This window comes from Ctenopharyngodon idella, chromosome 7 (genome assembly GCF_019924925.1).
Source record: "Ctenopharyngodon idella isolate HZGC_01 chromosome 7, HZGC01, whole genome shotgun sequence".
Lineage (NCBI taxonomy): Eukaryota > Metazoa > Chordata > Actinopteri > Cypriniformes > Xenocyprididae > Ctenopharyngodon > Ctenopharyngodon idella.
Window position 1 is genome coordinate 20,133,013 of NC_067226.1, and position 22,543 is coordinate 20,155,555.

The 22,543-nt window shown below is 35.9% G+C and overlaps 1 protein-coding gene across 3 annotated transcripts in view; it reads left to right on the forward strand.

The window, feature by feature from the left end:
* Positions 1-22,543, forward strand: part of col4a6 (collagen, type IV, alpha 6) — a 92,719-nt gene that overhangs the window by 1,646 nt on the left and 68,530 nt on the right. The gene's annotated exons all lie outside the window — the stretch shown is intronic.

Sequence of the window (22,543 nt, forward strand, 5' to 3'; positions counted from 1 at the left end):
TAAGGTGCATATTTAATTGTTTCATATAAGGTGAGTGAATAGAGGTGAGTTATGAAAAGGTGTGTCTTGAGGCAATTTGAAAGTAAGTTGTGATTTGGCTTTTCTGATTGTCCATAGGAGTTTATTTAACCATGACTCTGTATATGGAAAATATGGAAAATGCAATTAATACTGGCAGTTACTGGGAACAATTGTAGATGGCATGATTAGAGAATATATGCATGATATGCAGACCTATCGAGTGGCAGCATTTTGGATGTGCCCAAGCAGAGGTGAGGTTGATGCAGGTGAGATAGTGAGTAGTGGCAGTAGTCTAGCCATGAAATAATTATAGCCTGCTGCACTAACAAACAGCTTAGCAGAGTAGTAATTAATGGAGGGCTGAATTTTCCTCATGTTCCTTGTGTAGCGTGAAGCAGGAAGATGGTTGCTTCAGTGTGGTCCACTCCACAATGGCGAGTGGGTCAGGAGTCAACTAGGACACTGTGTATGAGAATGGAGAAAACATTTGGAGGTCTTGACTGTATATTGAGGAGGAGTTTATTTGTTTTGAAAAAAAAAAACTTGTAGTCAGATGCCTTTTTTATTTTAGATGCCCTTTTTACTCGATACACTATCTTATCACCTCACTTCAAACATAGATCTGTTTAAAATGTCACCTTTAGAAATATGTACTTATATATACTTATTTATTTTTTATAAAATAATTTAATAATTCTTATTTAATTTAGCTTTTGTTTTAATGACCATAGTGGAAGGACACTTCCCCAGAATGCCAATACTTGTAGAATTTATTAGAATTGTAAATCAGTAAATTCCACTTTCTGTAATTCTGATTCAAATTCCATTTCATCTTCCTGCATGGCTTGGCCCATTCAAACTCACACCAATGAACTGAAAGGGAACAAATTCTTAAATTTTGAGTTTTGTACACCTGTGGCTAGAGCTCCATGTATGACAAAATGTTAATTGCTGCAGTCTATTTAAAAAAATATTTAATCATTTTTGAATTATTTTTATTTAAAAAATCGATTTGAATGATTCAATGACAAATAATTTTTTTAACAGTCACTTGTCACCACCTACTGGTGTAACAAATTGATACAAATTTTATTTGAAGGGTCAAATTATTCTCAAAATTTACTCTATTTGGATCACTTCCGTAGTCATCAGTGTTTATATCCGAAAAGTAAACGTTTATTCCAGTACGTCTGTGATAATTTAATATTGTAATACAAATAATGATACTGTGTGGTTAAACATTTTTTGTGAAGCCGTTTCACAGATCTGAATGTTCGCTGTGATCATAATTCTCAAAGGTTTAAAGGAACACTCCACTTTTTTTGAAAATAGGCTCATTTTCCAACTCCCCTAGAGTTAAATAGTTGAGTTTTACCATTTTCGAATCCATTCAGCCGATCTCTGGGTCTGGCGGTACCACTTTTAGCATAGCTTAGCATAGTTCATTGAATCTGATTAGACTGTTAGCATCTCGCTTAAAAATTACCAAAGAGTTTCGATATTTTTCCTATTTAAAACTTGACTCTTCTGTAGTTACATCGTGTACTAAGACCAACGGAAAATGAAAAGTTGGCTGATATGGCTAGGGACTATACTCTCATTCCAGCGTAATAATCAAGGAAATTTGCTGCCGTACCATGGGTGCAGCAGGCACAATGATATTGCGCAGCGTCTCTCACAAATATCTCCATGGTTGCAAGGCACGCTCCCTGTGCAAGCAGGGGGTGACAGGCGCTGTGTAATATCATTACAAAGTTCTGTCTGTATTTATTATTACGCCGGAATGAGAGTATAGTTCCTAGCCGTATCGGCCTAGAATATCGCAACTTTTCATTTTCCGTCGGTCTTAGTACATGATGTAACTACAGAAGAGTCAAGTTTTAAATAGGAAAAATATTGAAACTCTTTGGTAATTTTTGAGCGAGATGCTAACGGTCTAATCAGATTCAATGAACTATGCTAAGCTATGCTAACAGTGGTACCGCCAGACCCGGAGATCGGCTGAATGAATTCGAAAACGGTAAAACTCAACTGTTTAAAATGAAAACGGTCCTCGTCTACACTGGCATTTACACAGCGTTTTAGAAACGATCTCCGTCTACACTACATGGCCGAAAACGCATGTCACATGACCGTTCATGCACACTGGGTATGCGCGTACAAGTGTAAACAGTTGACGGTTTTGAGGTTCGAAAATGCCGGCGTAGTCTAAACGACAGGTGTAACCATAGCAAAACTTATGCGTTTTAAAACAAAAATGCACTAGTGTAAGCTCAAAGTGAAGTTCTTTTTCTTTTTTCACTTAGGGGTAAAAAAAAGTTTGAAATATCTTTTCAGTGATATACTGTTAGCGAATATTCTGACATCATAATCGTTACTGAGAGCGGCGTTTACGTAAATATGTAAATATGTGCTGTGCGCTTTCCTCTCAATAACAAAAATAAACACACTACAAAAATGACAGCGTTGAGATCATAGCGACGAGCATATGTTTGCACAAGCTCTGCGATTCGACAATCAAGTCACACCACGTTTATATTAGGGGTGCAACGGTTCAGATTACTCACGGTTCGGTTTGTATCACGGTTTTAGGCTCACGGTTTCGGTACGGTTCAGTATGTGCTATGTTCAGGTAAAAAATTACTACTGTCAAATAAAAATAAAGAAAATAAGAACAAATAATCAGACAGCACAAATAAATACAGTAAAGCAAAGATACAAATAAATAAAGCTTTTCAGGTTTTTCATGTATCCAGTTTTCAGGTACAGAAATTGAATAAAGTAGCTAATAAAATGTAAAACAACATTGCATGTAATCTTCACTGTATAAATTAAATAAAGATCAGTCATTATTAATTATTAAGTTACTATTCAGTCATGAGCAATGAGTGATTTTCTTGTCTTTTGTTGTTTGATTAACATTAAAAACAGTCAGACAGCAGGAATGCAAGGGCTGCTGTCTCTTTAAGACATAATACACGGACCAGTACACTGATACTGAACACATGCGTTCTTTCTCGAGTGTGTAAGTTTACTTAAGACATAACTGACTATGCTTGCTAGGATACTCGCGAAGACGGGCATGTTGACATAATTTTGTGTGAATTTGTCCGTTCAAGAACAAGACTTGAAAGAGGCCTCAATATTTGCGAGCCTAACACGTGCTTCCGCGTGTGCGCTTCGGATCGGATGAGTACACAAATCTTCTCACAGAGCTCGCGCAAGTTCTCTTTCGCGCCTTGGACTCAATTGTTTAAATTTTATACACTTTATACAATTGATTGCTTTAAAGCAAACAGCATTAAGCAATCAGTAATAAACACGAAAAACAGTGTCAGTGTTTCTTTTCAATGTCTAAGGAATGTTTGGGAAGTAAAAGTCAGCTTAGTAAACATTTTCTGGACAGTGACCCAATTTCTTTAAATGACTCTTAATGTAGACATCACTTTAACTCAGACTTTTTAGATGCTTGTAGAGGGTCAGACCTCCAACATCATTGAGATAAGGTCATCAAGAATGAGCAGAGGAGTTCTTAAGAGTCTTTGATGGGGGTCAATACAGAGGTCAGGGTGAATGGTTTTACCATTCCTTTTTTTCTACGGGCAAGAACAATCAATCTTTATTCCAGTGTGCTGACATTTAAAAGCAATTTTAAGCTTCTACATAGGTTTTAAATGGGTAATTGGCCCAAATTCTTCAACTGGATTATGAGGAGCAAGGCAATACAAGGAACCAGGTAATAGTGAACTGGTGAAATATAGCCTGTCTCAAGGCTTTAGAGAAGTCTTTAGAAAATGAAACTTTTGAGCTTTAAAATATCATTAGTTTATTGCTTTTAGTGTAATTTGTCATTCATTAAAAATGTACTGGCAAATCAGAAACTGGTATCTAGTTGCACCAGCACCAGATTTAAGATTTCATTACCCTTTTCAAAGTGAATTCTCACTCTTTAAATTGCACACCAGGAAATATGTAAACATCTAGAGATTGTGTATTTGATAATGCTTTTGCATGATATCACGAACCAAGTGGGGTAGCGGATCATATGTTTATATTCTAATGTATGGAACATTCACTCCATATCTTTTACTTGTATATATACACAGATAGGCAATCTTGTCACTCCTGGCAGTTCTCATCTGCAGCCACCCAAACACTTTTGCTGGTTATTGAAAATAATCTAAATCTTACTGGCAAAACAGTCAGTTAAATCTAATAGCCTTTCTGAAACAGACTCATAGTGTTTGTGAGTGTCTGCATAGTTTGATAGTAAGCCTTTTTGATGTCTTCTATAGCACAGCTTGAAAGAAACCACAGCGGAAATATTTGGATGATAACTACCTCTCATACACCATATCAGCGGAGAGAGAGAAAGAGATATATAGGGGTTTATGTGGTCTAGAAAAACATGAATGCGTGTTAAAGCACTTTAGCTGAGGGGTTTTGTGCTCGAGCACTGTTACATAGATAATGTTTCAGTATTTTAACTATGCCAAAGGCAATGGATTCCAATAACAAGGTGCTCATAGTGTAAGACATCATTTTCCTTTAAAATTCCCTAATGCTTAGACTCAAAATGGGCTTGTGTCGAAAAATTTATTATAAAATATCATGAATTTTATCATGTAAAATAATTGCTTGCTTCGGGTGTGGGAATAGGATATGGATTAATGTTGAATCGATGTTGAGAAAAAAACAAACATGACTAATCTTTATTGCCATTTAACAAACAGTCTCTGAGAAACTGTTGTGCTTTTTGTCTGAATGTTGTCTTAGTGTTATCACAGAGGACACCCCATGCTTTCTCCCCCATGAAAAATTCCTGGGCTGCCTGGTAAAACGTGTTGAGAGTTCGCTTTTCCTTGCTGCAGGTGTCGCTTTCTAGAACATTCCTCCAGGTCAGACCGAGACACTTTGTGATTGCTTTGTGATTTGTTAGTGTCCCTCCCTGTTTGAAACTTCCGTGGGGCACAAATTCTGTGTGTCTGCTAGGAGGTAATGTTTATGGCCCTCTATTGGATATTAGGTTAAGTGGATTGAGATGAGTTATCAATAGGATTAAGGGCATGATGGAGAAGATTTCTCCTTCTCTGTTTGTTGTATGTATGTTTAGTAATAAATTAAATAGCAACATAGCAAGCTGTCATTTAACAGATACTTTTATACCTATTTACTAAGGCTGGGTATTGACACAAATTTCAAAATTTGATTCGATTTCGATTAACAAGCTTGCAATTCGATTTGGTTTCGATTCGATTCAATATCGATTATTTTGGATATACAAGGAACAGTACATGGCAAATTTTCTCAAGGAAAAAAAATCTCTCAACTAATGCTGTAAACTATGAATCAGTTACCTGACATTGCTTACAAGCTGTTTTATTGACATCTTTCGCATTTGAAACACTGATTGAGCTATTCCATGAGACAGGATTAGGGTTGGGAATCATGAGAAATATTCCGGTTCCGGTTCCATTAAAATAATTAAACAACTAATAAAAAATAGTAGTGAAAAATGCACAACACTCGACTCAAACAGTCCTTTTTGTGTTTATTATTCTTGTAAAAAGAAATTGAACAGACTGTTAATCTCAACAAATTCGCTAATACTTTACAATAAGGTTCATTAGTTAACATAAGTTAACTACATTAACATGAACTAATAATGAACTGCACTTCTACAGCATTTATTAATCTTTGTTAATGTTAATTTCAACATTTACTAATACATTATTAAAATCAAGAGTTATATTTGTTAACATTAGTTAATGCACTGTGAAGTAACATGAACAAACTATGAACACCTGTATTTTTATCAACTAACATTAACAAAGATTAACAAATACAGTAACAAATGTATTACTCATGGTTAGTTCATAAATGAACCTTATTGTAAAGTGTTACCACAAATTAGATAAGATGCTTGAACACACATGTAAGATCCAGACAGGTGAAACAGAATATTTTTGTAAGTTGGATTCATAAAGACTTGTTTCTGAAAGAATGATTCAGTGATAGACACATTTTTAACAGTAAATTTGTTGCCACCTAGTGGCGTAACAATGCAATCGATACAATAGTTATTTTGAAGTCCAGTTAGTTTCAGAAGGTAATTTATTATACATAAACATCAGTGTTTCTATCTAAATATAAACTTTTGTATACTTCTGTTATAATTGGAATAGGCCTATTTGTCACACAGAAATAATGAAACTGTGCGTTTGAAAAGATTGTTTGTGAAGCTGTTTATATCTACACATGACAACTCTCTTTAGATCAACGGCAGCGCGAATGCAGATTTGAATGTCGCGATTTTATTTTTGTCAAAGGTTTAATATACATGGGTGAATCGTTGTCATTTAGGAATTAGATCATGTGGGTGATGAAATCGAGAACGCAATCTTTTAAAGATTAATCGTGCAGCTTTGGGCACCTCTCTCTCTCTCTGCATTGAAATCTGACGTATATGAGTAGTGCGAGGGCTTTTCAGTGCAATCATTGCTATAATATTCATGATGTGAGATGTCTCTATTAAAGGATACGCTCCCCGCGCTTCGCCCACCCATCACACCATACCTTTGGGTGTTCATTCATGTTTATTTCGCGCTGTAACTGGTATTAAAGTGGAGGAGATGATCAGTTCATGCGCGCTTTGCGTTGTCGCCTCTCTTGATCTGAGGCTACAGCCATCTGTCACGCCACATTAAACAGCGCCAAAATGGTTATTTTTTGAATTTCGTAATAAACTGGAAAGAATTTGAAATCTGAGACTTTGTTTCATATCAAAAGTTACAAAGCACAAAGCTTATTGCCATTTATTGGATGGGAAGAGCGCTACAATGTTCTATTTATTCATCAACTGAAAACAGGCTAGACTAATCGATTTTTGGAATTTAAGAATCGATATTGGTTCGTAAAAATGAGAATCGATTAAAATCGAGAAATTGATATTTTTTACCCAGCCCTACTATTTACTGTAGTCTGTGAAGTCCCCCTAGAGTGACCTATAGTGAAGTGCATACAGAAAATTCATTCATTCATTCATTCATTCATTGTATTCACATTGTATTGTATTCTTTCTTTCCTTCAGTTTTCATCTCATTAAAGTCCATAAGCATTCTGTTTATTCTCCTTCTAGTCCTAAATTTATTGCTTTAACTATCTCATTGTTTACTCTGTCGTCCATCCATTTTCGTTTTAATTTTTTCCTGAGACTAAAGATAAAGATTTGAGCTTTTCTAGTTTACTTTCCAGGTGGCTTCATTTCCTGTTCACTTGTTTTTTACAGTTTCTGTCTTTGCCTCATCAGATCTGGTTTAGTAACAGAGAGGAAATTAAGTTAATCTTAATGTCAGTGAGAGATTTACTCCTTACATGGCCTGCTTTTACTGTACAGAGGCTTGTGGTTGCACATGAGAGGGATTTCTTAGATCCGCACATGTTCACAGTGCCAAAAAAGAGAACATTTTACTGCTTTTTCATCTTTCATGAGGATGGATAGCAGGCTGTATGTAGATCTGTGTATGTTTGTGGGACCACGTGTGTGGGCTGGCTTTTATTGCTTCACTCATCTCAAGCCAGGCTCTTCTAGAATGTCCTGCAGTCACAATCAATACAAGATAAGTATAAATCACAGCTTGCTACTACAACACTTTGGGCTGCTAAAGATAATTTAACTTCATACAGGTTGAAAAGACCTGCTGAGTGTCCCTCACCGTCTCCATTTCTGTCCCTCCTATAGTTTTATACGGTCTTTTTTTGCACATCACCTTTTTTCTTCACTTATGGGCTCTCTTTCACTTTATATCTTCTCTTTATTTCTCTGTACACTGATCTCCCTCTTTCTGTACCATCTTAATGAACTTTTCAAATCATGCAGCAAATAGCACAGTCCAAAAGTGTCAATAATAAATACCAGAGATCTGGGAGATTAAAGTCTCAGAGGTGTTGACAGATGCCTCCTCCACAGCTGATTTAAGAGAGTGACAGGACATGCCAGTGACATTTTTGTCTTTGTCTTGCCATCAGCTCTGCACGTATGATAGAGCTCACTAAGATCCATGTTCACTCATGTTCAAAGCAGGCAAAGGGTCAAAGGTTACTCTACGGAAACAGAGTGAGAATGTGTGGAGAGGGCATCTTAAATTTTTTTTCCGTCACTCACGGGTTTCTGACACATTTAAAAAGAAAAAAGAGGGAGGAAAGGATATAGGAATGGAGAAAAGAATACTAGATTTTTTTTTAAAAATGTACATTTTTACCTTGAATATTTTAGTAATGTAGCAAATGATAGGGTTCCCAGCTTCCCTGTATAGTTTACAGCATTAGTTGATTTTTGATTAGATTTTTTTTCCTTAAGAAAAATTATGTATATGAATCAATCAGTATCGAGATTGAATTAAGATTGGAATTGAATCAAAATCATATCAAATTGTGAAATTTGTGCCAGTAACCACCAGCCCTAATTGCTAGTTGGTTTGGTACTGGCACAAAGTAAATCTAGAGGATTTTTTTCCCTTTTATCGTTTGCCAAAAATCATAAGTTCAGTCACCTCTCCTCAACAAGCTGCATAAATCTTAGTATGAATGTTACGTGAGAGTAGAGATTTAAACGCCCTTAAGTAAGAGCAGTAGTATTCTTGCATTCTTTTAAAAAAAATAAATAAGATGAGACATGAGACATATGGAGATTCTACATGTAGAATGATGAGCAAATGCTGTTCTGACATGGAGAGCACATGGAGAAATACATAGATGAAAGATTGATGGATTGATGGAAGAAAATACGAATTTTCCTGTTTTAGTTCATTGTACATGCCTTGTCTTACACCATCTACATGTAACTACAACCTTGGGTTGGATTTACTCTTTTCTTTGAAATGGATTTTTGCTCTTTTCGCTCAGTTTTTCTTTCATGTGTTGTTAGTTGGCTTGCTTTCACTCATTCTTTCAATTCTTTCATGTACCCCACCCTTCTCTGTCATTCATATAACCTTCACAGTGAATTGACACCCTCAGGGCAAAACCCCCAAGCACACGTTTATTCATCTAAAAGTTCACCGTTATTGTGAAAGAGTCTGATATAGACATAAAAAAGAAGCACACTAATATTTACTACTTGCAGTAATCGTAAGTATTGTCAGTAAGCAAGTAAGTATTGCATTCATACGTCTGTGTAATTAATGCATCCTGCAGTTACTCGTTATTGCGCTGCAAGAAAGCCTGTTATTGGAACGGCTCTGTTTATACATCTGTGTTTGGTCTTCCCTCCCTCTCTACAGGACTACATCATCCTTTCTACCCTCTGTTGTTTTTTCCACATATCTATTGTGCAATATCTCTTTAATTCCTCCCTCATTCTTTACCTATGATGTGTCCACCTGTGAATCATATCTACAGTTTTCTGTAGTTTAATGCCAACAGCTCAAATGTACCCTTGTTTATATTTTGTTTGAGCCATGAGCCATCTTGTAGTGCCAATGGAAACAGCATAACGTACCAGATGTAATATGACCATGATGGATATTTTCACTTTTTTGATAAATAAATTTTTTTTAACAAAATTATGAGAAAATAATTTAGAAAATACTTTTTTTTTTTTGCATTAATTATGAATGTTTCATAGCAAAGCATATATGTTGATGTTATTCTAAAGGTCTCAATTTCTTTTTCTTAGGGCTCTCTCTTTGTCTTTCTCTCTCTCATTAACTAACCACCCTTGCTTATCAACAGAGCAATTTGCTCCATATTTTTTTGCTCCATATACTCTGGATGGCCAGTGTAGAAACAGAAAGATGACATTTTTACATTTTCTAAGTTCTGTTTTTCAATTTAAATTCTATCGGCATTCACTGTCATGTCATTCCAAAGCTTACTATGGAACACAAAAGAAGATATTTTGAAGAACAATGAGGTCTAAAAAACATTGGACCCCATTTGATTTTTTACTAATGACTTACTAATTTAACTTAAGTCACACACGTATTGTTGCAAGAAAAAAAAGGAATTGTTGCAAGAAAAAAAAAAGGCAGAAAAGTTGCATCATTGTGTGACTCACATTTTGTTATTACATTCAGAAATAATGTAAAATACCAGTAAATTAAATTTGTTCAAACATTATAAAAACTATAAACATGTGTTTTAGGCCCCCTCATTCCACAACAAATTAACAATTAAAATTTAATGATATTCAGAACAGAACAGAAATGAAAAATATAAGTATAAAAGAAACATAAATTATAGTGTCATTCATTATAAACGGCAAGCCTAAACAAATTTTCCTTAGCAAACACCTCTATAAAGCTCAAGCATCAGTGTGTGTGCCTCTATAGTATTACAGTATAATCTACTGTAGCATAGTTTAGCTTATCAGGGTCAAGTACTATCATGTGTAAAGCATGGAAAGTATGTGTGACATTATTTTTAAATTAGAGATCATTTTAGTGGTAGTGCAATCTTTTGGAGTTTCAGTGCCCTTCATCGCTTGCGGATGTTAAGATGGAATGAAAAATGGTAGACGTCACTCTCCCTCAAAAGCTCAGCCCTAGAGCTAAACATTCCCATGATGGCATTCCCAAATCTGTGACAGGGGCAGGCCTCAGCGTAGTCTCCAACTGTTGGCTAAGCAGATGAACCCCCTCACCTGCACATCCCGTCCCAGTATGCACACCCACCCCCTCTGATCCTCTGTATTATTACTCTCAGCTCTGAAATACAGCTCTTTCTTCTTACTTCTCAAACATTTACCCTCCTGCTTAATCCAAAAATATCACATCTTTTCTGAGACGTCATTTACTTATTTTCTTCTTTCCCCCCTCTTGTCACCCATCTATCCTGTCTTAATAGAGGACTGCACCTCATCACTCTCACCATGACCTTTTTACCTATTTGTCTCACCTGTCTGTTCCCGCCCAACTGCTCCAGGGCAGATTTAAGGCAGGTCCTGTAGGCTTTGTTTTTAGTATTTTGGCCTGCAAAGACAATGGCTATGTACTGTTCTTTAATTATATCAATGTGGTGATATAATCACATGGTGGAGTGGAGAGAATTTAAAAAATGGAGTGGTGGTCTTCACATTTAAAGATTTGAAATTACTAATACTATATTTAAGTTGTCTCAGAAATTATGGGGTGGGTTTGTGTTTTTATTGTGCACTAAGGTTGTCAGCACATTGGTTGATTGAGTGTCCTCCAGCCAAGTCATTATGTTTCACCATGTTTTACACCCAAATGTCTGTGGTTTCTGTTAATGGCCAAGGTTTGTAGCTTTCGTAAAGAAAAGCTCTACTACATTGGTTCAGCACCAGGTCACTCACAGCACAGGAAGTAGTGGTTTGATCTCATCTGTGATACACAATGCGTCTCTAACTAGTGTAATCTGGACCACATTAACTCTCTCTATTAACTCATACTCCCTTAGGAGGATTTTAAGCAGGAGACTTTAATAAGAACAATTCTGTGTTTTTTCATTTCACTGAATAAATGCACTTAGGCAACCTCTGTGTGACAGTACAATCAGAAAATTGTAGGGGTGTAACCCTAATGTCACGATTCGATACATATCACGATACTGAACTCACAATACGATATTATTGACATGTAAAAGGATATCAAAAAATGTACTGTTGATTAAAATGCTAACAATATAATATTATATTTTATATATACATATATATATATATACATTATATATCTTTATTTATTATATACATGAAATATATAATATTTTTGTATTGCGATATATTGTGACACGATATATTGTTACACCTCTAGAAAATTGTGATTATCAATTTAACCTTTATGCAGCATGATGAAAATGGGACAGTTTTCTTTGACTAAAACTACATTAAAACGCCCAGACATTTAGTCAACTAAAATTTGACTAAACAAAAACAGAACAAGGTTGACTAAATATGATAAAAACTTTAAAAAGTACATTTGACACAGGATTTAGTGGAATTTTGATGGTCTAACATGGGTTTTATGTAGTTTTACATTTATTAGTATTTATGATGCAAAACGCCCCATAAACTGGATAGTATATAGTTGCTGGTCAGTTGCATATAGTAAGAGTATTAGACCTATAAAATAAATGTGTATAGCATAGATGACTTGGATGACTTGGCTTTGGAAGAATTTGATAAGAAATGTCGAAATCTGAGACCTTATCTGAGCGCATATTTATTATTTAAATCTTTTTTTTTTTAAACTCCAAGACATAGTCTTTTTCTTAGGGAGAAATCAAAGCAGCAAAGATGAATTTAATAATTAATTAAACATTTAATGATTATCAAAACACGCATTTACTAAAGAAAGATTAAATATTTTACCTGTTTACCTGCACGCCATGTCACCATTAACAACATAACATGAATGTGTTGTTAAAATATTGAAATATACTGTAGACTAGACTATATATGACAGCTACACCAGCTCAGTTCTGCTTGAGAATAGCGTGAATATACTGGTCCACCAGCTAGACCAGCACTATACCAGCTCCAATAAACCAGGACCAACATGGTATTCATGCTGTTTTATGCTGGATTTTTCAGCAGGGAAGTGTTCAGCTAATCCTGCTCTAGGAAAAACTGAAGTCTCATTTGTGACTTTTCATTCCATATTTTAAAATATTTTGTGTGAGCCCTCCATGTCCTATCAATCAAAGAGGACATGTGTCTGGCTTGGAGGACATTATAAATATATACATGTGTGTATACATGTCTTTATGTTTATCCCTTGTTAAAGATGACCAAACATGAGTGTGTTGTACACATCCTGCAATGCTGTAAATTATCAACTCACTCTGTTTGCCTCAGGACTCCGGCAGTCTGGGAGGAAGTGTATACAATCTGTCTCTGTTCTGTTCATTCATTAACATCCACCTTTGTAGTATGGATTACACCAAACTGTGGTCAGAGACGCTGCAGATTTCAGAAGGACACAGGCTCAAAGATGAGTTTGGTTCAAGGCTTACAACATTGTTTGAAGTTCAGGAGCAGCATGCTCTGACATTAGCACTTCTCCTGGGCAATCTTTGCACCTCAGGTCTTCCCCTTAGTCTACAACTTTCTTTTAGTTCTGATCTCCTTTCTTAGCCTTGCTTGAACCGATGTGGGAGGGCATTATCTTTAGTTAAGGGGAATTGCTGATTAATTGTGTTTAATGTTCCATTGCACCCATCCTGGCTGTAGCTCCAGCTTCAGCACTTTGTAGAGCTATAAATTGGCTTCCCTGGGGGGATTGACCACTGCTTGTAGCCTTGTGCTGATTTCCTGTGGTGATGATGGAAAAGAGCGCACCTTCTCTTAACACCTTGTGCTCTTGGGACTTGCAGAAGGTCAGTCGTTGCCCTCTTCTCTAACTCAAACTGAGTTTTAATGGTTTCCTGGTGTGGCTTCAAAGCCTCAGACTCTGACCTACTGCTGAGTGGTGGTTTCCTGTAGTGCTCATAGCAGGTGGTCTGAACAGTGTTGGCCTACAGCCTGTGATGCACAAATTCCTTCAGCCAGCATATGCTGAGCTTATAGACTCTGCCTGCTTGTTGAGAGCAACATTAAAATGCCAGTTTAACTGGGACTGTGTGGGGTTTCATTAGCAGTTGAAAACTGAACTTTGAATTTTGGATAGCTTCAATAGTGCATCTGCAGAGTAGTTGGTGTAACTCCAAATAGTCCTGTTTTGGCATACAACAATGTCTAGTGATCACTGAGGTAGCAATGGTATTAGAAGGTGGGTTGTCATGAAGGGGAAAGAGAAGAATGGAGAAAGAAAATCAGGAAATCTAATAAGTTCAAATAAATAAATATAGCCACAAGTGGCAATCATCTGTTCAAGCACTAATGGCCTATGTAGATGATTAGCAATCCAATTGAAATGTATCCTATGATGTTGTTTTATACTAAAGCCTATCTTGAATCTTCACTGAAAGTTATGGTTTGAATATAATATGTGTGGTGTACTGTATGTGTGGACTCATATCCACCTTATTCCTGACTAGCCTACTGCGTTTCGAATTATGGGTTCCACTTCTGGTTTGGGGAACTTCCATTTAAATAGACTGAAACGAATTGTTTCAAATCATAAGGTTGCCCTACAAATAAAGCTTATCCATCAGTTTGACTGAATGAGCTGTCAATTTTTCTTTCATGTTTTGTTTTCAGACATCATGAGAATAACGTAACGCTTGGTATTTTAACGTAACATGTTATAACAAGAATATCTATGGCAAGAGCTCTTTTTAGTCGCTGCTTTCTATCCTCGTGATTATTTTCTTTTGTCCCTTTGCATACCGCTGTAATAGTATGAAAAAGGACAACATATACTGCACATTTGTGATCTGTTCTCCTGATATAATTTACGATATATCCCATTAATAATTCACTGGAATGCACAAAGAATCTCTCGTTTTTCTCCTCAAAGCCTCACGTCTCTTTCCAGGTTTGTTTTCACAGGTAAATACAATTTATTATCTGTAAAAATGATGGAAATCACTTTGAAATAGTATCACGCAATGCTGAAGTTCATGAACAATTTTTATTAAGGCAACGTATATCACATAATACAGATATCACTATAGTTATATTTAACCCGTCCGTTATTGCTGTGGAAAGAATCGCGCGTTTTCATGGCCTGTTGAAAGTACCTTGTTGATGCTTTTACACTTTTAAATGTACTTTTAATGTTCATTGGTTGAAGGGTGAGTAGAATAGTGTTATCTCATTGTATCCAGTTTAAAAATAAAACGTATTATTGCGTTCATAGAGCGAGCCTTTTACTGACTGTTTACAGCTTATCGGAAGTTACACCCATAATTCGCGCAAAGCGTCATGGGTCGTAGGAATAAGGTGGATTCAACATTTAAATTTAGATGTTAAATTTAAATTTAAATTTAGCGCATGTCATATGTCACTGGACAATTTCAAAAGAATGTGAAGATATCATTTGCTGCTCACAACCTTATTTATCTGAAGCATTTATCTTAAGCTCTTTTCATTTTTATAATTTATTTCTGTATGTGTTGCCTTTGGACTTTGTGTACACAAGATATAGATCGTCATAATGGTTCATACCACACACATATAAAAATTGTATCTCCTAAACTGTTTAATAGATCAAAATTCTTTTGATAGCTTTTTTTATCAGCATGTACTAGAGCTGATGTGTGCAACGTTTGATGAAGGTCTGACACCGGCCTAGGAGGAGTTTGAAAAATAATTTTTTTTTTAACAAACTAGATTAGCGGATAAAGTTTGTAGATGATCATTAAAAAATGATTTACTATTGTTTGGGCTTAAAGGCACACTATGTAAATTTTCGCCGCTAGAGGTCGTTTATTCAAAACAAAGGCGTAGCTTGATGAAGCCTTGATTTCGCGGAATCATGGGAGGTGTTGTCTTTACATCTACAGCCGGTGGAAAAAAATCGGGATGGGACTCGGGCAGAAATCATGTTCATGGATGAGATTATTAACGTTACTGTAGTATGAAGCAGAACAGCGCAACACATGTCTTGAGAGCAGCGGAACTTTTATCATGCCGCAGTTGCCTCTTCCGCTTCTTCGGTCAAGCATATGTGGGGTAAAGCAGCGCTGTTTTTATCATATTAGATACATTTGTGTTGAAAGTTGTTATAGTCCTACTCTGCGTTCGCTCTGTGGCTATGAGACAATTAATGCACACTGCAGTAAGCTAGATCGATATTAGACATGGTAAAACATGGTACTGGCTGTAAATCAAGAAAACGAGATTTAAACAATAGGACTTAATGTGTTGAGCTATATAACATTAGTTTTCTTTTGATGAATGTATCCATCCAAACTTTGGTGTTTCCATGGTTTCAACAAAATAAAACCGGAAACCGAGGGTAACGTGGGTACGATGCCATTGATAGGCGACGCACGGACACAGTCCATGTTCTGGTTTAAATTGCTTATTTCTCTGGATTTAAACATTCTTGGAAACATTTGGGATAATTTAAGTACACAAGTCAACATACATATAACATTGTTCTAGTGGTTTTTAGATCAAAAATCTTACATATTGTGCCTTCAAAGTAAAGATTCAGAAGAAATAAGAATTTTGATTCTGTCACATGGTTGTGGAGTTATTAGCTAAAATGTAAAGTCGCCTATTATGTGTCTGTGACTTTGATATGATACCTTGAAAAATTTATATATTCGATACCATTTTTAATACCACGGAGGAAAACTGTCATATAGATATTTTTTAAATAATATTATCACATATTGTTTTTGTCCATCCTTTGAAATTCTAGGCAATAAATATTTTTAAGCTTTAAAAAGTGACACATGACTGCATGACACATTGTAACACTAATGTGTGAATATGAATTGAATTGAGCAGTTTAATCCAAGTCTGGAAGAGACATGTTCACTTTATATGATATGAACAGATTTTAATTTAGACTTATATTCACATATAAACATTGATCGATTACCATTACAATAATCTCACCTAAATGTTTGCTCACTCAATGTATTTGTTTTTTTTTTACGATGGGGAAATTTGGTTGTGCAGTAGCTCACACACAGCACAAAGAAGCTTGATTTTACAATTTGAATTTACAAATTTACAAAAATAGACAAGTAAACAAATAAATACAATAGAATAAAGATACAAATGAAATAAATAGTGCTTAAATTTTTTCAGGTAGGTCTAACAACAAAGATAGCTCTAAAAACTTTTGAAAGTAATCAAATTTAAAATAACATTTAATTGAAAAAAAAAAAAAATACAGAATAATCCTTACAATTAAATTTACAAAAATTATTTAGTCAAGTGCAGTGAGTGATTTCTCTTTTTCTTTTTCTTTTTTTATTAACATTAATGACACAGACAGCAGCAGGTATATTAGGTTGCTGTCACTTTAAGAGCTTATGAATGGATCCAATATACTGTTACATATGTGTTTTCTTTCCTAACTGTTTACGTTCACTTTAGACCTAACCAGCTGTGTTTACATAAATACTCGCCAAGACGGGCATTTTAACAGAATTTTTTGTGTATTTGACCTTGAAAACGCAATAATCTGTGGAAAAGAACTCAACTCGCGACCTGTTTGAGAAGCGGCTTTATGTGTGCACGCTTTGGGTGTGAGTGTGAAACCTGTGTAAATGAGTAAAATTATGTGCAAAAGCTGCAATCCCGTGCTGAAATTCAGGCCCTGTGACACCAATGCTATTCAACCAGAGCATACAGAAATACAGAATACAGAAAATTCCTTCATAATTAACAGTACATTGGGCCTTATTTTTATGGACTTTACTTAAGAGTTTTAAATAAGTAAATGTTTTGTCAATTGACCAGTACAACCAATTTAATGGACTGTACTTCACACAGCCTTGAGTCAAACAAATATGGTGTCTACCATGTCTATCATTTCAGTATCATTTTTATCCATCTTATAAAAAAATTGTAAGATTAATTGTTTTAGCTTTTTTTAAATTCTACTATTAGACATTTTCGTTAGAAAATATGGTTTACGTATAGCAAAACTTGTATGCCTTTACACGTGTCATGCATTCAACAGTACATTTACAGTCTCACGTGTTTGGAGAGTTAGACAAACACTGGAAAAGTAATATATCACTTTACATGCCTTTAATTTACATGCTGTTTATAAACTCTATTCCATGTTGTGTGGACCTGAATGTGCTAGAACATGCCAAAATGTTTTTACAAGCTCCATATGGGTCTTCCATCAAAAAAGATACAAAAGACTAACATGTATCTTAAATCTTAAATCATACAAGTAGACCCTAGAGGTTGTGTAAACTGGTGTAGTTACTCCATACTGTAAATATTCAGGATCTCATGCTCAAAACGTAACAAATATTGTGCCCCACTTGGAATAAATGAGTCATGTTGTGATATACAGAATGCCCTGCCCTGTCTGTAATACCTGCCTGGAGAGATTCTCACTCTTCATGGTTGGGTTCAGTTTCTCTAGCACACAGTGCTTTTTCTTTTCTTTTTTTCCAACAGGAGAAATATGAGTCTATAAGTGTGAGTGATAAAAAGCACTATATTTTCTTATATTTCAAAGGATGAAAGCTTGGTCATGGACATCTCCCAAAAGAGTTTGCAGAAACAAGCTGAACTAACAGCTTTTAGAGCACCGCAAACTGAGATCACACCAATGGTCCATGGACCCCTTCCCCTTCCTCATCTTTTTCTTGACATGGGCCTGTGATATTACTCCAGCTTTCAAGTGCTGTTTCACACCGACCAGCAAAGTTTTCCTACACATACTTTGGTCCAAAAGAGAGCATATGGAGACCTATGCCCAGGGGCGTAGCCATCATTTCACAAGTGAGGTGGACAGAAATGTCAAGTATAATTCCAGTTTTTTTTTTCTGACATTTGTCTAATTGGCAGATTTTTTCTTATCTCTTGCTTTGAATTGGCTAAGAAATCAAATACACTGCTGAGCAATAACCTGAAATTTGTATTCTATATTTTTTCCTGTATTTTCCTAATGACAATTTTATGATTACTACAAACACTTGTGCTTTAAGTCATTGTGGATTTTATACAGTGTAAAAAATATATTTTTTTTTATTACAGAATAAGGCAGAAAATATCTTTTATAGTTACTGTAATAAAGACTATGTCAATTAGCACTGCATTATTCATATATTCATTTTTTTGTTTTGAAAATACCCCGAGATGGCTTGAAAAACTCACATAAACCATATATTGTCGCAATCGTGTGTTTATTGTCTGTATGTTTCATCAGTCAAAATGTTTGTTTTTATTCAGCATCAGCGATTCTATGCCATGCATAGAATATATTGAGCATGTTTACATGCACACCGGTAAGCTGACAATGCAAGTAAACCGCGTTTACATGACTTTATTAATTAATCATGTTATTTACCTGTAGTGATGTCAAAAATAATCATTTGCATATCTGACTCCGAGCATTCCATATATTATGTCAGTTGTGATGTTAAACAAAGTTTGCAACATGTCAGCGAGAAACTTACGGCTCATATATTATTCTCTCATGCAGTTACAGATGCAGCGTTTTTACTGAACCACTTCTACTTCTGCTGCACGAAAGATGAGAACACATTTTTACAATTTTCTGGATCTTGAAAGAGTCTGCGTTTATGATATTTTCCTTCGTTTCCTGCAAAACGCTTGCTCTGTCTGGGTGCTGTGTTCAATCTGCACTAAGGATGCGTTTCTGTCACGTATCACACATGCGCACTTCAATAAGCCGACAAATAGCAGGTTTATGCGTTTACATGCTGTGCGAAATCGGGGTAAGATGCAAAAAACTATCTGTTCTTACCGGTTTATGCTTAAGCCGTTTATGACTGATGGCTAGATATATGGTTAAATGGAAGGATGGATGGATGGATGCAAGGGTGAATTCAAGAATGGATGGATAGATTGACAGGTTGATATAAATACCTTGTGTGATATGGATGGATAAACAGACAGATAGACAGGTTGATATAAATACCTTGTGTGATATTAGTAGATTATTTTAATAATGAACTATTAAGTATTGCTCCATTAAGACGGAATGTTATGTGAATAGATAAACATGCTTTATAAATGTCATCAATTATCTCATTACCCTGTGTCATGTCTGTGCTTGTGTTGCCCTGGGCTCCACAGACTGTGCTGAAATAAGCTCTGCTAAAATCTGTGGTTGCCCTGAGCAAAGGATCTACTTAGTTACAGACCCCAATCATCTCAATAACACACCGGCCATTGTGGGTGGGGGTGTGGGGTGATGCAGGAGTGGAATGACATGAATGGATTTTAAATGGCTAGGGGGTGATGGGTGATGGATCTGATTTTGACCAAAGATGTGGTTGGTGACATATGTAGAGTCCTGGAACAAGAATGCAGATAATACACAGAGTGCGTTTGAGTTTGTGAGGATGGGCGATCTGCAGGTGCACCCAATGAGGGCTCACGCTAAGACATGTTAGCAGAGGTCCAAATGTCGTCTTTATTTACCCCCTCCCCATTCCTTTGCATTTGTCTATACCTTGATGTGCTCAATTTTCCGGCTAAGGAAATGGCGTGTTTCGAAGACTCTATAAACACCCGAGCTGCATTCCATGGTTTTAATATCTAATAAGGGTTGTTTTTTTCTAAGGCCTTATTGACTGTAAATATTGAAATTGAAATGTATCCAAAAAATTCATAACACAACAAGCTGGTATATGTTTGGAATTTACCCTCTAAACAGATCTTAATCATAATAGATGCAATGGAAAGCCCAGGGAAATGCTCAACACCTCTGAAAACATAAGTAGATGGCATAGGATTAATTGTAAGTAACTTTCTTACACTGAACGCACAAACAATTTATTGAGTTGTTAAATTAACAGATGAGCAAATGAGCAAGGAGACTATATTAGTGAGGACATTGCATAGACTACCATTGAATTTATATCATGTTAATGATATTTTCTATCGACTAACCCAATGCCTACCCCTAAACACAACCCTCACAGAAATGTGTGCAAAACACTAGATTAAATTAAAAACATGTTTTGGCTGATTTTGGCTCTTTTTAACTAGAGAGGACCAGTAAAATGTCATCACTAGTCGGTTGTCATGATGTTTCACTATAAAAGGGATGACATTTGGCCCTCACAAGTATAGCCATACCTGCACACACACACACACACACACACACACACACACACACACACACTTATAGATCTGAAGGATGTCTATTTTTGAACTGCTTCACCTTCTGTTCTCTATTTAAAGCCCACTAAACGTCCACTTAGTTCTGTTGCTGTGGCTTCCCTGAAATAGATAAAGTGGACTGACCTCACACCACCAGACACTTCGAGCTACTGTTTCACTTTCCTCTATACTTTGTTTGACCCTTGCTCTCCTTCACATTTCCTCATTCATAAAACATGCTTTAAATTTCCTCTGCAGTTCTCTGAGGATTGTGATGTCTGTGTCGATCAAGTCTGCTTTAGCTTTAATTAATGCAAGTTTGTAGGGCAAATTGCAAATGTAGCATAAAAGTTATTGTTCAATAATTTAAGAACTCTTAATAGTCTGCCAAAAATTCTATTAATCAGCACACTAACTTAACTCTCCACTAGCATTAGGCATCAAAGATGAAATTCTTTTGTAATGATTAGGATGAATCTGCAGTCTTTTCTTAAGTTTTCTGTCCTAATTTTTGGAGAAATTCAATGAAAAGGATCTACACATGGTAAAATGTGCTAAATGGAACTGACTGCAACATTATTATCGTTAGCTGAATGTATTATTAAATTAGCCAAACATGCATGTTTGTGGTAGGTAGTGGGCATGCAATTCGATGGAAATCAGAAGAACTTTCTATATGAAGTCCATGTGTGCAGATTCTGTGTGTGCCTGCTAATGAGTCACCTCTTACTGATGGTTATCCGAGGTTAGTTAACTTCAACAAGAGAGGCTAATAAACTGAAAAAGGTGCGTAACTTAATCAGTAACCAAGTGGCGGGAAAATGCGAACAAAGAAAACAGGTACAGGAACTAGAACTAAACCAAAACAGAACATACATGTGATACCAGATAGGCCCTAATTAATTGATGTTGAATCGAATCAAAATCCAAATCGAAACGTGAAATTTGTGTCAATGCCCAGCCCTAGTTGCTAGTGATTCATCCAGTAAAGAAGGATATTATTTGTATTTAGGGTGCACACTGTATATTTGTCCTCAATAAAAAAAATTTACGCTTAAAGTGTAGTACTTTTAAATATGTTTAAAATAATTTTCACTCATAAGATAAAGACACCACTAATATCAGCAACTTAATGAAAGCTGTTTTATTCTGGTTATATCTATATTAGCCAGTGCAACAAAAAAAAACATTACAGTGCAACTCTATTTCAGTAGAAAAGAAACTGAATTTTGCATGTTTGCGTGTGAACTTGTGTTTATTTAGCATGGAATGCCTGAAAGTGTCTCTCTGTTCATGCCTCGTGACAATGATTTGTCAAAAATCTGATAATCATGAAGATAAACAGCTTTTCTTGAAATGTCAAACCAAAGCCTAAACCAATGAACACACACAAAAGACAGCAAGGAGTGCACACCTCTACTATTGTGAAATGAAGGAACATGGGCACATACAAACACATGTACGTTTGCATGTTAGCACAGGTTCATGTGTTGGTGAGTGACGATTAGTTATTTGACGGGGGGCTCTCAACTTCAGGCTGGGCCTCATTGCACTGTCATTAACCTCGGATGCCAGGAAGTCAGCCGGGCAAAGAAAGGCCCCCTCAGTATTGAAAATCTAGCATAAAACTCAATTTACCATTTCACAACAGCACATCGGGTGTTTTTTTACACCCTCAATCTGGGGCAGAGCTGATCACCACCACTTTTGCTATACCCTCATGTCAGTCAGCATGTCAGTCCAACACCTAAAGTTCTGTGCCATAGTAACACAGCTTGTCTCTCCTATTGTGGTCTTTGATCTTTAGATTAACTGATGTTAAATAAAATGAAGCTCATATCT